Source organism: Heterodontus francisci, chromosome 15 (assembly GCF_036365525.1).
Source record: "Heterodontus francisci isolate sHetFra1 chromosome 15, sHetFra1.hap1, whole genome shotgun sequence".
Taxonomy (NCBI): domain Eukaryota; kingdom Metazoa; phylum Chordata; class Chondrichthyes; order Heterodontiformes; family Heterodontidae; genus Heterodontus; species Heterodontus francisci.
The window spans coordinates 86,519,966-86,537,409 of NC_090385.1; the positions used below are offsets into that span (position 1 = coordinate 86,519,966).

The window sequence follows — 17,444 nt, forward strand, 5'->3', positions numbered from 1 at the left end:
AAATATACTACTCATTTTATTATTTGCACTAGATCTATTAACTAAATAGCTATAAGAAAACATCCATATGATAACTTTTGAGGCATTGTCACATTTCAATGTTCCAAGTATTTATTTTTAAAAGAGAAATACAGGCCCTGATCTTTACAGGGGCAAGATTTCCAAATGTAGGTGAAGAGATCTGGAATCTAGATTTCAATGAACACCATGGAGTTTTAACTCTACAGCATGTGTGTTTCTTTTTACTAGGTTCCCTGCCCAGGAGCCAGCTGGATTGACTGATTTTGCCTTTGTCGGGCAGGGAACGCTCCAGAAGAGGCAGCAGACTAGGAGCAGGTAGGTTTCCTAATGCTCGGGGTAGAGTGGAGTGGGTAATGGGTTTAGCGTGGTTTGGACGATTGAGGTGATCGCCTGGGGTCAGAGACAGATAGGGGACAGAGATGGGGGTTCAGGCAAGTCAGTGATCATGAGGGAATGGATGATGTTGGTGATTGTGGCAGGGTCTGAACGTGTGAGGGGGGTCTGATTGTGGGAGGTCTAATCGTGAGTGTGTCTAATCATGGGGGAATCTAATTGCATGGGAGGTCAGATCTTGAAGGAGTCTAATTAGGGGGGTGGAATCTGATCTCATCAAGGCACCCAGCGACTGGCCAACCAGGTTCATTAACAGGTAGCATTTCCACTCTCTCAACATTCAGCTGGTCTGCAACCACAACAACAGTTTCCTCCCTGTGTGCATTCACTTTCCTGGCAGCTGCCATGACTCGCTTAACCTCCACCAGTCCAGGCTGCTGCAGCTCTTCACTCCACCCCCATAACTACATAGCTAGATTCTGGGGGACAATGGATATCCCTTGATGAAATGACTACTCACATCTCGATGATAGCCCCAGATAGAGGCACAAAGGCAATACAACCAGAGCCATCTTCTCACCAAGACAACCCTTGAGCAGGCCATTAGTCTTCTGAAGATGTGGATCCAGTACCTGGACCAAATTCATAGCGATATAGCACTGAAACAGGCCCTTCGGCCCACCGAGTCTGTGCTGACCAACAACCACCCATTAATATTAATCCTACATTTATCCCATATTCACTACCACGTCCCCACCATTCTCCTACCACCTACCTACACTAGGGGCAATTTACAATCACCAATTTACCTATCAACCTGCAAGTCTTTGGCTGTGGGAGGAAACCGGAGCGCCCGGCGAAAACCCATACCGTCACTGGGAGAACTTGCAAACTCCACACAGGTAGTACCCAGAACTGAACCCAGGTCGCTGGAGCTGTGAGGCTGTAGTGCTAACCACTGCGCCATTGTGCCGACCAGTCGGGTGGCACCCTGCAATACACACCTGCAAGGATCGTGCTCATTGTGGTGGTCTGCTGCACTTCATAACATAGCCCTCCAGAGGTGTCTGGACCTTGAGGATGGTGAGACCCTGGAAGGACAGGTCATCAGAGGAAGAGCTGTAAGAGGATCTGGAAATGGAGGATGGAGGTGAGGCAGAGGGGGAAGATGCAGAACACCGAGGTGCACTGGCTGCACAGAGAGATAGCCTGGCCTGGCACGGAGCTTGAGTATCTCATCAGAATGCCATGAGCATGAGAAATCATCTGATTCAGGAATATTTCAACTGAGCCCCTCTAACCCAGAAGGAACAGCATGATATAGAACTCACTCTGAGCTGCCTGTGCTAACAATTCCATTGAAGATGCAGCCTGAAACATGTAAAACCTTACCACTAAAGAAGATGCACATCTGCCCAGAGGTCTCACCATCATCATAAACAAACACTTGCTCTTCTTCACCACTTCATACATCTTTTGTCCCACCATTAATAAAAGGAGGTTCACAATTATGGTTTAAAGTGTCATTATTTACATTGTGCACATCAAGGAAATCAGTGCACAAATTACAGGAAGAAGACATCCCAGTGGCCCACCCAGTGCTCTACGTGACGCAGTGACCTCCATGCTCAGTAACCTCTACGCAGTGCTCCCCTTGTGGCCACGGATGAGTTGGAGGCATCCTGCTCACTTGTCTCCGTCTGCGGCTGAGATGCATTTGATGGTCATCCATTTGGACGTACTGGAGGGGGCATCTTCAGAGACTGCTGCACCTGCATCATTGTGGGGGCAGCCTGTGTCACTGGGCCCACCTGTACAGATGCTCCCTCTCTCAGTGGAGCGAAGGAGACCAAAGTTGAAGATGGCACCCCAAGAGTGGTGGCACCTCATCCTCCTGGGTGACATTCTCAGCCCTTGGCTGGTGCTCCAAATGGCTGGAAGGAAGCACCACTTGGGGCGCAACTGGCACCCAATCCAAACATCCCCACGCCATCAGCACCACTGACTGATTCAGGCTAGATAGTGAGGAAAGCATTCTGTGTACATCAGTGTGCAGGTCCTGCATGCACTCCAAGTGCTGCCGATCATAGCTCTCCATGAGGTTGGCCACTCTCTCAATGGAGGAGTTCATGCTTTCAAGGCCCTGAGCCATGGTGGTACACATGAGCTGGATGGACTCCTCCATACTCTGCCCATGACCCAGCACAGCCTCAGGAAAATCCTACATGAGGGAGCACATCTCACACTGCTGATCTAGGTCGAGAGCCTCCTTTCAAGTGACTTCCGAGGCCCTGCATCTCTGCCCAGCTGAGCAGGGCTGTGTCTGTCCTCACACCTCCTAGGGTATCTGCCCACAGCTGTCACTGACTCTGGCACCTCTTCCTGCACACTAATGCCCTGCTCCTCACCCAGTGCTACCCTACGTAACTGTGCGACAACCCACCAAGGTGACTGTATCTGCGCTGGTGGTCAATGCGCTTGTAAGGTGTGATGGTGCTTCCTCAGAGCTTGACTATTGATGCCCTTGGCCTGGTGACGGTGAGAGAGAGTTGGTCTCCATAGCTCAGCATCTGCATGTGTGGGAGACACAAGAAGAGATCATGAGAACTAACCTTGGAGAGCAGATGCCTCTGCAGTGCTGAGACTTCCCAATGCAATTACTGTTCGTTATGCTGTCAGAGTGCAAGGCTCCCCGTTAATGAGCATATTGCTCTCTCTAATCACCAGCTCCAACTTGAGTGCCCATCTCGCCATGACTGACTTCCTCCGCAAGCCTGGTTACTTCCATGGCTGCCTCCTCCATGGCTGTGATCACTTGAAGGTAGGGCACTACTCCACCAGTCAGGCCCTGTCCCATACATTATGTGCCCGTTTCTCCTGCAAGGACAAAAGAGGACGTGATAAGGCACTGCTGGCCTCTATTGCCAATGCCAGCTGCTCCAATTCATTAGAAGCTACCTGTTTCAGTGCTGGCAAGTCCTCAGCAGCACTGTGGCTCTGAGCCATTCTGAGGGGTCAGTAAGTACCCTGGGCAAACACTCCTCCCATGTTCAGGAGCAGCATGTGCCCTGAGGCTCCTCAGCTGGTGTGTTTGCTGGAGAGCAAACCTGTCCTGAGGGTTAGGGATTTGCACTCACCTTGCCGGAGCACATCAGGTCATTGAGTCTCATCCTGCATTAGATCCAACTTCTGCAGATCACAGTTATTCTGCTGACTGTGTCAGCAATGTCCATCCAGGCCTGCTTTGTGTGGGTGGGTAGCCTGTTATAAAATGGGGATATGTATAGCATCGATTCAACAGGATGAAAGCAAGGATCAGAAATTCCAGTTACAAGGAAGGACTTGACAAAATTGTGACTGTTTGCAGCATATGTAAAGGCTTAGAGGAGATTTGATAGTTCTTTTTAACTTACAGAAGTTTTGATTGGGTGAATAGAAAAGGACAATTTCCACAGGTTGCGGAGTCAGTGATGACAAAATATCTTCTGATAGCCCAGCTATGATTATACCAGAGAAAGACAACGTACATCTTAGGACCTAAAGACAGAAAAGACAGAAATAAGTTTTAAAAAGGCAAAGAGAGACAACGTTGATATACAGTGTCTTTAGTGTCTTTCACGTCTTCAGCACATCACAGCTGACAAATAATTTTTGAAGTGTCATCACTTTTTTATTTAGGGAAACATAACAGACAATTGGGCACAGCAACGTTCAACAGATAGCAATGAGATGAATGGCCCAATAATCTGATGTTGTTCGTGTTATTGGAGAAATGAATATCAGCTAGGACACCAGGAGAACTCCCTTTCTGTGTCTCAAATGTGCCATGGGGTCTCTTACATCCAGCTGAGCAAGCAAGCATGGCCTCCATATAACATCTATTAGATGGTATCTTCAATAGTAGACTATACCCTCTGTCCTGCATTGAAGGGACAGCCTAGATTATGTGCTTAAATCTCAACTTGAGCAAACAACCTACTGACTCAGAGGCAAGAGTCGTGACAACAAGGTTTATTGAGTGGTCCCACCACAAACCTGAGATTTAACCACCAAATGAGTACTATATAGCCTAGAATCATAATGATACAACACAAAAGGAAGCCGTTCATCCCATTACACTTGTGCCTGCTCTCTGAAGGAGCTTTGCACTTAGCCCAATTTCCCTGACCTTTCACATATCTTGTAATCATTTTTTTTTAAATAGCTATCTGCTTTTCTTGCAAAGCTATTATGAATTATACACTCACCACCATTTCCATTCAGGCAGTCCAAACGTAACATGCTGCATTAAGAAAATTCTTTGTACCTTTCCCTTCATTTTGTTGTTCATGATGAACTTATGGCCTCTAGTTATTGAGTTACTAACCAGTGGAAATAGTTTATGCCTATTTGCCTTGTCAAAAGTACTCATAATATGAACTTGTCTATAAGATCTCTTCGTACCCTTTTCTATTAGTATGAAAAGAACCTATGTTTCTCCAGCCTCTCTCCTCATAACTCAAGGCTTCCATCTCTTGTACATTAGTAAATATCTTCTGAAGCCTCTCCACAGCTTTGACATCCTACCTAAAATAAGGTACCCAAACATGGACACAGTATTGTAACTGTGGCCTAACCATTGATTGGTTTAATTTTCACCTTACCTCTTTATTATGGTACTCAAACCACCTATTTATAAAATCTAGGATCCAATGGACAGTCCATTTTCATAGCTTTGTCAACCTTTTAACAAATTATGTATATAAAGCCTTAAGAGTCTTTGTTCTTTTTAAAATTTTACCAATTATTTCTTATTTTCTCTCATTAATGTTCCTCCCAAAATGAATCAGCTCACATTTCTCAACATTAAATACCTCTGCTAAATCTATTAGCTTGCCAAAGTCCTCCTGAAGTTATGTACAGTCCTCTTTCCAATTAAGCATACTTCCCATGTTTGAGTTGTTTGTATTTTTTTTATTCGAAGGATAGAAACAGAGGCAAAGATAAATAAAATGGCACTGTTACATGCCAGCATCCAAAAGAAAACCATTACTCACTATCTTACCCAATTTCCTACTAATTCCGCTACATTCCCTTTAAGAATGTGTATCTTAACTTCTTCAACTAGCCTCCTACACCACATCATATCAAATGCCTTTCAAAACTCCAATGCACAACATTCATTGCACCTTCTTTAGCAATGCACTTGATTATTTCCCTAAAGAACTCTATTGAATTTGTCAGATTCAACTTGTCTTTTTTTTGAAAATCCGTGCTGACTTAATTAACCCATGTCTTTCTAAGCGAGTATTAATTTTATCCTCCATTATGCCCTTTAGAAGTTCAACTACTACTAATGTTAAGCTGGCTGGTATAATTACACAGTTTATCCCTTTCTTTATGCATGAACCAAGGCAAAGTACTCATCTGGTATCTCCACCATTCCTTCATCCTGCAGGAGAAGATTTCCTCTTTCATCTCTACTCTTTGACGATTCGGTTACTTTTATGTTTATAAAATCCTTTACTATTTCCCTTTATGTTCCTTGCCAATCTTTCATCATTACTCCCTTAGCCTTTCTAATCTCCCCTCAGTATTTTCTATCCTTTATTTTTCTCATTTTAATTTAAATTTCACGACTCTACCAGCTTTTCCTCCACCCCTTTTTCTTGTGGGAATATGCCAAGCATGTACCTTAATCCGCTCCTGTTTGAAAGTTTCCCAGTGTTATCTGCCAACTTTTGTCCCCCAATTCAACTGGGCTTATGACCTTGTTATCTCATTGAAAGCTGCATTTTTTCCAGCAAAACATTATTATATTTGATGGTTTACTCTCTCTCAATTTATATGATGGAACCTATTTATATTAATAAGTTGCTGTTACCTAAATGTCACCCTGTCCTTACTTACTTGTCCTGCCTCATTTTCTTGAACTAGTTCAGCATTGCCTCCTTCTTTGTTGGCCTAAAACATATTGGTTGAGAAAATAGTCCTGAATATATTGTGGTAACACATCTACTTCTTTGTCATTTACATCACATTTATCAATTGAAATTGGAAGAGAAAGACAGTAATAATTGGCATAACTTAATTTTTTCATGTCCATGTCACAATATACTAAAAAAGTGTACTTTACATATCTAACTAGCAACCTCTACTACACAGAAGAACAAGGGAAACAGGTGCTTGGGAACATCACCATCTGCAAATTCCCCTCTAAGTCAGACACCATCCTGACCTGGAACTATATCGCCCTTCTTCATCATCACCGGGTCAAAATCCTAGAAGTCCCTCCATAATAGCACTGTGGATGTACCTACACAAAATGTATTGCAGTGGCTCAAGAAGGCAGTTCACCACCACCTTCTTAAGGGCAATTAGGGATGGGCAATAAATGCTGGCCTTACCAGCGGCACTCACATCTATGAATGAATAAAAGAAAAATTGCCATGGAATTCTACACAAGGAAGTTATAGGGAGAATTTTAACCTGTTAAGGTGGGTAGGTTTCTGTGTAGGTGGCAGGTTAAAACAGCTGGAAGTGCCAATGTGTCAGGAAGTGGCATGAATCCACCGACTTTGGCCTTTAATCCAAGCACGTTCCTCAGCACACAGGAAACCCCCATTGGCCAGGCGAGTCTGCCATTTAAATATGTTAAATGCTCATTAACTGCTGTGTTTAACCCAGGATTCTGACTTTAACTCTGTGCACATAGGTTTCTCGGGCTTCCTGGAACTTGCCAAGTAAAACAAGGAGAGAGGACAGCAGGAATGACGGCTGAGCAATTGAGAGACAAGAAGAGCCTTAAAAACTGAGATCTGACAGCTGCTTCCTTGTCTAAATGAAAGACTTTGGCTCACAGTACTTGCTCTGAGTGTGTGATCCACTGCTTTGGAGGCGATTTCCAATATTTTGGAGGTCATTTCTGCTACCTTGGCGATTTTGCCTTTGATCTGCGCTTCCCAGCCATCAGCCTTCACAGCAGCATGGGAGCCATTTATGCAGCTCTGCCTTGAATCTCAGATGACGAGCAAGAGGAGCAACAGCAGCAACACCAATGGTAGCTGAAGCAGCACCAGCAGGAGTAGCAGGAGCCTTCTTCTCAACCACCAGAGCTCTAGCTCACAAGAGGCGATACCTCAACACAGGGCATTCAGGCAGAGGATAAACTTCCTGGACATGACTGAACACCAGTGCCTCAGGAGGTTCAGACTTTCCTGTCAGGTGGTTGCTGTCATCTGAAGCCTCCTGGAAAAAGACCTACCTCCTTCCTGGTGGACCAGGTGGGCACTCTTTGCAGTGGTGACCTTGACAGCCAGGAAAGGCATAACAGAAGCTACATGAGCACAAGTTGTCATTGAGTGAGCAGTCAGGATGGTGAAGATACAATTCAGATGCCTGGACAGATCTGGGACACAAGCAAGGGTTTTCAGAATGGTAGTGGTCTGCAGCACCTCACATAATCACAGAATTGTTACAGTGCAGAAGGAGGCCATTGAGCACATCATGTCCACACCAGCTCTCCAAATGAGCATTTCGCCTAGTGCCACACCCTCGCCTTCTCCCCGTAACCCTGCACATTCTTCCTTTTCATACAACAGTCTAATTCCCTTTTGAATGCTTCAGTTGAACCTGCCTCCACCACACTCTCAGGCAGTGCATTCCAGACCTCAACCACTCACTGCATGAAAAAGTTTTTCTTCATGTCACTTTTATTTCTTTTACCAATTACTTTAAATCTGTGCCCTCTCATTCTCGATCCTTTCACAAGTGGGAACAGTTTCTCTCCATCTACTCTGTCCAGACCCCTCATGATTTTGAATACCTCTATCAAATCTCCTCTCAGCCTTTTCTTCTCCAAGGAAAACTGTCCCAACTTTTCCAATCCATCTTCATAACTGAAGTTCCTCATCCCTGGAATCATTCTTTGCAGTGGTGACCTTGACAGCCAGGAAAGGCATAACAGAAGCTACATGAGCACAAGTTGTCATTGAGTGAGCAGTTACCCTCTGTAACACCTTCACATCCTTGCTAAAACACGGAGCACAGAACTGGACGCAATACTCCAGCTGAGGCCGAAAGTTCAACATAACCTCCTTGCTCTTGTACTCTATGTCCCTATTAATAAAGCCCAGGATACTGTATACTTTATTAACCGCTCTTTCAACCTGTCCTGCCAACTTCAATATCTTGTGCACATATACCCGCAAGTTCTTCTGCTTCTGCATCCCCTTTAGAATTGTACCCTTAATTTTATATTGACGCTCCATGTTCTTGCTATTAAAATGTATCATTTCACATTTCTCTGCATTGAACTTCATCTGCCACCTGTCTGCCCATTCACCGACTTGTCTATGCCCTTTTGAAGTTCTACACTATCCTCCTCACTATTGACAATGCTTCCAAGTTTCATATCATCTGCAAACTTTGAAATTGTGCCCCGTATACCAACATCTCAGTCATTTATATATATCAGGAAAAGTAAGGGTCCCAACACTGATTCCTGGGGAACTCCACTACAAACCCTACTCTAGTCCAAAAAACATCCATTAACCACTACTCTTTGTTTCCTGTCATGCAGCCAATTCTGTATCCATGTTACGACTGTCCCATTTATTCCATGAGCTATAACTTTGCTCATGTGTCTGTTGTGCGGCATTGTACCAAACGCCTTTTGAAAGTCCATGTACACCAAATCAACTGCATTGCACTCATCAACCCTCTCTTTTACCTCTTCAAAGAAATTCCAGCAAGTTAGTTAAACATGATTTTTCCTTAAGAAATCCATGCTGGCTTTCTTTAATTAATCCACATTTGTCCATGTGACTATTAATTTTCTTGTGAATTATTCTTTTTAGAATTTTCCCCAGCACTGAAGTTAAACTGACTGGCCTATAGTTGCTGGGCATATCTTTACACTCTTTTTGGAACAAGGGTGTAATGTTTGTAATTCTCCAGTCCTCTGGCACCACCCCCTAGCCTAAGGAAGACTGAAAAATTATGGCCAGTGCCTCTGCAATTTCCACCCTCACTTCCCTCAGTATCCTTGGATGCATCTCATCTGGCCCTGGTGTCTTATTCAATTTAAGTGCAAACAGCTTATCCAATGCCTCCTCCTTATCAATTTTAAACCCTTCTAGTGTCTGAATTACCTCCTCTTTCACCATTGCCTAGGTACAAACTTCTTCCCCAATAAAGACAGATGCAAAGTATTCATTTAATACCTCAGCTATGCCCTCTGTCTCCATGCACAAATCGCCTTTTTGGTCCCTAATTGGCCCCATTTCTCCATTTACCACCCTTTTACTATTTATATGTCTATAGAAAACATTGGGATTCCCTTTATGTTAACTGCCAGTCTCTTTTCATATTCACTCTTTGCTTCTCTTATTTGCTTTTTCACTTCCCCTCTGAACCTTCTATATTCAGCCTGGTTCTCAATAGTATTTTCTATCTGGTATCTGCCAGAAGCACATTTTTTCTTCTTTATCTTAATCTTTATCTCTTTTGTCATCCAGGGAGCTATGGATTTGTTTACCCTGCCTTTCCCCTTGGAGGGAACATACCTTGACTATGCCCAAACTATCTCTTCTTTGAAGGTAGACCTACCTGCCTGTTTCTTCTTGACTGTCTGGTGGTCGCCCATTCCCTCTCTGCCTGTATACGCTTAGGCAATGGGATGACCATATCGATAAACATGTTATCCATGAAACTCTCAACCTCATGGATGCACCGCATGCTGCCAGCAGCTGCTCAAGACCCGAAACCTAGAGCTCAAGCTGCTGAAACTGATGACACTTCCTGCATACATGGTTATCCAGGATATGTCAAGTAACCTGGAGTTCCCACATTGCACTCTCGAGGTTGAAGTAGTCTTGCCATTCCTTTATCTGTTAGTTAATAACCTTGCTACTACTAATAAACCTTATTACTCCCAATAAACCTTTATCAATACTAATAAACCTTATTAATGTTAATAAACCTTATTAATACTGATAAACCCTAATACTTAATACACCTTACTAGTAGTAATAAACATTAAAAAGAGAAAGATAAGACACACCAGTCTATTCCCTAGTTTAGATAAGTTAACTAGGAAATATTCAGCCAATCACCGACCTACTTCCCTGTGATGTCGCACTTTGATTTTTCTCTCCGAACACTGGCTCTGAACCTACAGACTAGCGGCAGCGGATGGAGCTAGCCCTGCTCCACTCCCACTGTTTCCCGCTGCTCTCAGTGAACTCTCTCTCTCTCTCCCTCTGTCCTGGGCTCTTTATGCCCCACTGTGCTTCCAATGTTTCCTGCTGCTGTCAGTGAATTAACTCTCTCTCTCCTGAGCACTTTATGCCCCGCTGCGCTCCCGCTGTTTCCTGCTGCTCTCAGTGAAATCTCCCTCTCTCTCATGCTCTCCTGGGCACTTTATGCCCCGCTCCATTCCTGCTGTTTCCCACCGCTCTCAATGAACTCTCTCTCTCTCTCACCTGGGCTCTTTATGCTCTGTGCCACTCCCGCTGTTTCCTGCTGCTCTCAGGGAAATCTCTCTCTCTCTCTCTCTCTCTCCTGGGTTCTTTTGTACAACATTGTGCATAAGACCACTAGAGCTGCAGGACAAATAAGGTATTGAGCACTCTGCACCTTCGGAGAAGAAAGAGAAAGAAGAGGAAGAGCAAGAGTATGAACAGGGAGGAGCCTTATTACGTTGCATAGATGTCCATGGAATTGCATAGGATGTTCTGCACAGAAATAGACCAATTAGTTCATGTCATCATTTATATTGCACTCAAGCTTCCTCCTGTCATTCCTGATCTCGTCCTCTCAGCATAACCCTCTATTCCCTTCTCCTTCATATGCTTATCTAGTCTCCTCTTAAATGCATCTATACTATCCAGTTTACTTACTCCTTGTTGTAGCAAGTTCCACATTTTGACTACCCTCTTGGTAAAGAATTTTCTTTTTTTTTTGTTCATGGGATGTGGGTGAGGCTGGCTAGGGCAGCATTTATTGCCCATCCCTAATTGTCCTTGAGAAGGTGGTGGTGAGCTGCCTTCTTGAACCACTGCAATCCATGTGAGGTAGGTACACCCACAGTGCTGTTAGGAAGGGAGTTCCAGGATTTTGACCCAGCAACAGTGAAGGAACGGTGATATAGTTCCAAGTCAGGATGGTGTGTGGCTTGGAGGGGAACTTGCAGGTGGTGGTGTTCCCAGCACTCACTGTGCTGTTCATTGGCATGCATCAGCAGGGAGCCTAATATTTCCACTTAAAGGTAGCCTGCAACCTGGGCTGTGATATTTTGGACAATGGGTGAACGTGTGACAAGCAAGCCACAGGGCTTTCAGGAGGTCTGGGTGCAAGAGGTGGAAAGAAGGAGAGATGTCCTTTATCTGCAGAGGAACAGGAGGCCCTCCAGACATATGCTCAGGAGAGAGTGGGAAGACATAGTGACAGAGGTCAGTGCCAAAAACGTGGTTGCAGTGCAGGAAGAAGTTTAACGACCTCACATAAGTTGTGAAGGTGAGAGAGTTCATTTTCAAATGCCATATCCTGCCAAATGCATCACTAGCCTCATCCACTGCTCAATTCACTACACTCCAATCACCCAACTACCAACAATCTCTATCGATCAGTACTCACAAATAGCACTGCTGCCAGCCTCACACCCTCAACTCATAGATCGCACGCTCTGACAACCTTGACAAACACATCACCCATATTGCAGGACATTCACTGACTATTACGGACAGGTGGTAAGTGGTGTAGGTGACTTCCACTTTTCACCTTCCAAATGACCGCAGATAGTGTTTTGTTAAAAATGGTGTGTCAGTCCTGAAGGTTTTTAGGGTCAAATAAACAGACAAATGATGGGTTTTCTCGTAGGTTAAAAAAAAGGTTACATTTTTATTTAAATTGCAAAACCCGGATTGTTCGAAACCTTCACCCACTCACACATTCACACACACATGCATACACAATAATAGATAGATAAAGAGAAAAAGGGTAGGATGCAATTAAAGTCCAAAGTGATATAAGAGTTCTTGGTTCACAGAAACCTGTTGAATCTTTTCAAAGGTGCAGGCCTGGATGTTTTCAGTCATGAACTTGCTGAGGTGTTGTAGTCCAGAGGCAGTGCAGCAAGCTGAAGTATAGTATCAGCAGCAGGGCTTCTTCCTTGTGCTGGACAGATCTCACAGGCTTTGGCTGGAACTGGCCAACTGGCTTTCTGTGGTCTTTTCTTGATCTGCCCTCTCTCTCCAGAGGCCTACCATTTAAAATAAAAATCTATCACATTTGAGTCTCTGTCAGGTGACACATGGCCCTCTCCCTTGGTGTGACCACACAATGGTCCATGATATGGAAACCATTGCTATCTGCTGGCATCTAGATGGGGACCATTCTGTTACAATGGTGCTACTTCACACATATTCATCTTGGTTTAGGCTGTGAAGTCAGTCTGTCTATCAAACCTTTGTTAGTTCATTCCTGTAGATAGGAGTCTTCAAAACATAATGGGCTCCTTTCAAATTCAATGGGTTCTCCCCAGAGCTATTTCAGATGCAGTTAATGAGTTTTGTCTTTGCAGACAGGCTTGTTTACTGTCAGTACAGGAGGGTTCAGCTGACCTTGACTCCATTTTGTCTGTGTTACAAATGTGTCCATTTTCTTGTGGTTCAGTTTAACAGTTGATTTTTAATTATTTCATAATTTCTCCAGTACATTGTTTATTTCATTACAGAACTTTCCAAGCATGACATTGACCCACTTTCCTGTTTCTTGCAGGATAAGGTGCCACATAACAGCAGGTAGTAGCAAAGAACAAAGAACAAAGAACAGTACAGCACAGGAACAGGCCATTCGGCCCTCCAAGCCTGCGCCGATCTTGATGCCTGCCTAAACTAAAACCTTCTGCACTTCCGGGGACCGTATCCCTCTATTCCCATCCTATTCATGTATTGGTCAAGATGCCTCTTAAACGTCACTATCGTACCTGCTTCCACCACCTCCCCGGCAGCAAGTTCCAGGCACTCACCACCCTCTGTGTAAAGAACTTGCCTCGCACATCCCCTCTAAACTTTGCCCCTCTCACCTTAAACCTATGTCCCCTAGTAACTGACTCTTCCACCCTGGGAAAAAGCTTCTGACTATCCACTCCGTCCATGCCACTCATAACTTTGTAAACCTCTATCATGTCGCCCCTCCACCTCCGTCATTCCAGTGAAAACAATCCGAGTTTATCCAACCTCTCCTCAGAGCTAATGGCAGCCAGACCAGGCAACATCCTGGTAAACCTCTTCTGTACCCTCTCCAAAGCCTCCACGTCCTTCTGGTAGTGTGGCGACCAGAATTGCACGCAATATTCTAAGTGTGGCCTAACTAAGGTTCTGTACAGCTGCAGCATGACTTGCCAATTTTTATACTCTATGCCCCGACCGATGAAGGCAAGCATGCCGTATGCCTTCTTGACTACCTTATCCACCTGCTTTGCCACTTTCAGTGACCTGTGGACCTGTACGCCCAGATCTCTCTGCCTGTCAATACTCCTAAGGGTTTTGCCATTTACTGTATACTTCCCACCTGCATTAGACCTTCCAAAATGCATTACCTCACATTTGAATGGATTAAACACATCTGCCATTTCTCCGCCTAAGTCTCCAACTGATCTATATCCTGTTGTATCCTCTGACAATCCTCATCATTATCCGCAACTCCACCAACCTTTGTGTCGTCCGCAAACTTACTAATCAGACCAGCTACATTTTCCTCCAAATCATTTATCTATACTACAAACAGCAAAGATCCCAGCACTGATCCCTGTGGAACACCACGAGACACAGCCCTCCATTTAGAAAAGCACCCTTCCACTGATACCCTCTGTCTTCTATGACCGAGCCAGTTCTGTATCCATCTTGCCAGCTCACCTCTGATCCCGTGTGACTTCACCTTTTGTACCAGTCTGCCATGAGGGACTTTGTCAAAGGCTTTACTGAAGTTCATATAGATAACATCCACTGCCCTTCCTTCATCAATCATCTTCGTCACTTCCTCAAAAAACTCAATCAAGTTAGTGAGACATGACCTCACCTTCACAAAACCATGCTGCCTCTCACTAATTGTTTGTTTCCAAATGGGAGTAAATCCTGTCCCGAAGAATCCTCTCTAATAATTTCCTTACCACTGACATAAGGCTCACCAGCCTATAATTTCCTGGATTATCCTTGCTACCCTTCTTAAACAAAGGGACAACATTGGCTATTCTCCAGTCCTCTGGGACCTCACCTGTAGCCAATGAAGATACAAAGATTTCTGTCAAGGCCCCAGCAATTTCTTCCCTTGCCTCCCTCAGTATTCTGGGGTAGATGCCATCAGACCCTGGGGGACTTATCTACATTAATGCTTTGCAAGACGCCCAACACATCCTCCTTTTTGATAACGACATGACCGAGACTATCTACACTCCCTTCCCTGGACTCATCATCCACCAAGTCCTTCTCTTTGGTGAATACTGATGCAAAGTACTCATTTAGTACCTCACCCATTTCCTCTGGCTCCACACATAGATTCCCTCCTCTGTCCTTGAGTGGGCCAACCCTTTCCCTGGTTCCCCTGTTGCTCTTTATATACGTATGAAAAGCCTTGGAATTTTCCTTAATCCTGTTTTCCAATGACTTTTCATGACCCCTTTTAGCCCTCCTGACTCCTTGCTTAATTTCCTTCCTACTGTCTTTATATTCCTCAAGGGCTTCGTCTGTTCCCAGCCTTCCAGCCCTTACGAATGCTTCCTTTTTCTTTTTGACGAGGCTCACAATTTCCCGTGTTATCCAAGCTTCCCGAAACTTGCCAAACTTGTCTTTCTTCCTCACAGGAACATGCTGGTCCTGGATTCTAATCAACTGACGTTTGAAAGACTCCCACATGTCAGAAGTTGATTTACCCTCAAACAGCCGCCCCCAATCTAAATTCTTCAGTTCCTGCCTAATATAGTTATCATTAGCCTTCTCCCAATTTAGCACCTTCACCCCAGGACTACTCTTATCCTTATCCACAAGTACCTTAAAACTTATGGAATTATGGTCACTGGAGGAGAGCAAGTGTGTCTGTATATTATAACTCCCATGGAGGAGACAGTGTTGGTTATCATGGGAATGGACATTACTGAGGTCATGGCCACTGGTGGGACTGAAGGGATTGATGATGAGGGTGTCAGCATAACTAATCCTCCTTCTCTCTTCACACTTCTCCCTCATCCTTTAATTTCTTCTGACTCACAAGCTGCAGATCGCGTAACTACATACTTCTTACTTTCTCCTCTCCCCTCACCACAACCCAGCCCTTATCCCTTTTTCATTTCAGATACCCAAGAACTGAAACCTTTGTAGGCAATGCAGGAAAAGGAAGAAAACAGCGAAGATGAAGGAACGCAGTCACTCAATCTTATGGTTGCAGCTACCAGCTCAGAGACTGACACTGCGCACATTTTAGAGGCTTGGATAGAGGAAGGATCTGTATGTGGTAAGATTTTGAGTCCAGGTGCACAAGAGGCAGGCTAGTAGGAAAGGTTAACACATGCGCCAGCTCGCCAGAGGGAGAGGTCGCACACTAGTTCTGTTGCAGAGGATTCAGATGAGGACTTCAATTGGCCAGGCTACAGAAGAAAACTTATAGGTATATCTCACTACATGCTTAATGTCAGCTGTGGCTCAGCTGGTAGAACTCTGCCTCTGCATCACAAGATTGTGGAATTAAGTCCCAGTCTAGGAGTTGAGCACAAAAGTAAAGGCTAACAGTCCAGTGCAGTATGGAGGAAGTGCTAAACTGTTGGAGGTGCAATCTTTCAGATGAGATGTTAAACCAAGGCAGTGTCTGCCCTCTAGGGTGAATGTAAAAGGTTCCATGGCATTATTTCAAAGAAGTTGAGCTATCCCTGGTGACATGGCCAATATTTATCCCGCAATCAACATCACAAAATGACAGATTTATTGGTTATTAACACATTGCTGTCTGTAGGAATTTACTGTGCACAAACTGGTTGCCACGTTTCCTACATTACGACAGTGACTACACTTCAAAAGTACATCATTGGCTGTAAAGCACTTTGAGAAGTCTGGTGGTTGTGAAAGGCACAATATAAATCCAAGTTTTCCTTTTGTTTTATTGCCTGTACTCAATGTAAAGGAGCATGGAGCTGTCTAGCACCAACTTGGCAAAGGGTTTTGCACAGAGATTGGAGTCCATCCTGTCCAACATGGAACAGGTATGGGTGATCACCTCCATCAACATACCTGTGAAAGCCACCATCATGCAGTGTCTACTGGCTGGTGTCACAGCTTCCATTGCAGCACAAACAGCTTTCATCAAATGTCTGAGTGCTGCAATGGAAGCTCAGACTGCTGCCATCATGGCTCTAGATACTACTGTTCCAGCACATCACATAGGATTCCTGAGGCGCCACCCTGAGAGAGTGGCAGTGGCCCCAAGGAGCACAAACCTAATTTTCTCTCTCAGGATGACAGCATTCGGGCTCCCACCCCTGCCACTCTGCCAGTGCCGTTTTGGTTTATTTTATTCTTTCATAGGACGTGGGCGTCACTGGCAAGGGCAGCATTTGTTGCCCCTCCCTAATTGCCCTTGAACTGTTTGGTTTGTTAGGCCATTTCAGAGGGCAGTTAAGAGTCAGCCACATTGCTGTGGGTCTGGAGTCACATGTAGGCCAGACCAGGTAAGGACGGCAGATTTCCTTCCATAAAGGAGATTAGTGAACCAGATGGGTTATGACAACAATCGATGATGGTTTCATGGCACCATTACTGAGTCGAGCTTTCAATTCCAGATTTGTTGATCAATTAATTGAATTTATATTCCACCAGCTGCTGTGATGGGATTTAAACCCGGGGCTACAGGTAAAGTAGGAAAACATTGCACTTATTTGGTTTATTGCGTGGTTTTATTGACAGAGCATTTTAACCATGGATATGATGTTTTATGACTCTTCAGAGAGAAGATCCTTGGTGGCAGCAACATTTTGTGGCTTTTCTTGAATATATATGGCTGCTTCTATACTTCCTACTTAGAATATCCCCCATTTCTGTTTGGTGTTGTTGGATCTTAGGAAT

At 44.5% G+C, this 17,444-nt stretch overlaps 1 long non-coding RNA gene across 2 annotated transcripts in view; it reads right to left on the reverse strand.

The window, feature by feature from the left end:
• LOC137377938 (uncharacterized) overlaps positions 1-17,444 on the reverse strand; it is a 259,765-nt gene that overhangs the window by 104,804 nt on the left and 137,517 nt on the right. For both annotated transcript variants that reach the window (XR_010976523.1, XR_010976522.1), the window contains one exon: positions 3,768-3,891. This is a non-coding gene — a long non-coding RNA (uncharacterized lncRNA). The remainder of the gene's footprint in view (positions 1-3,767; positions 3,892-17,444) is intronic.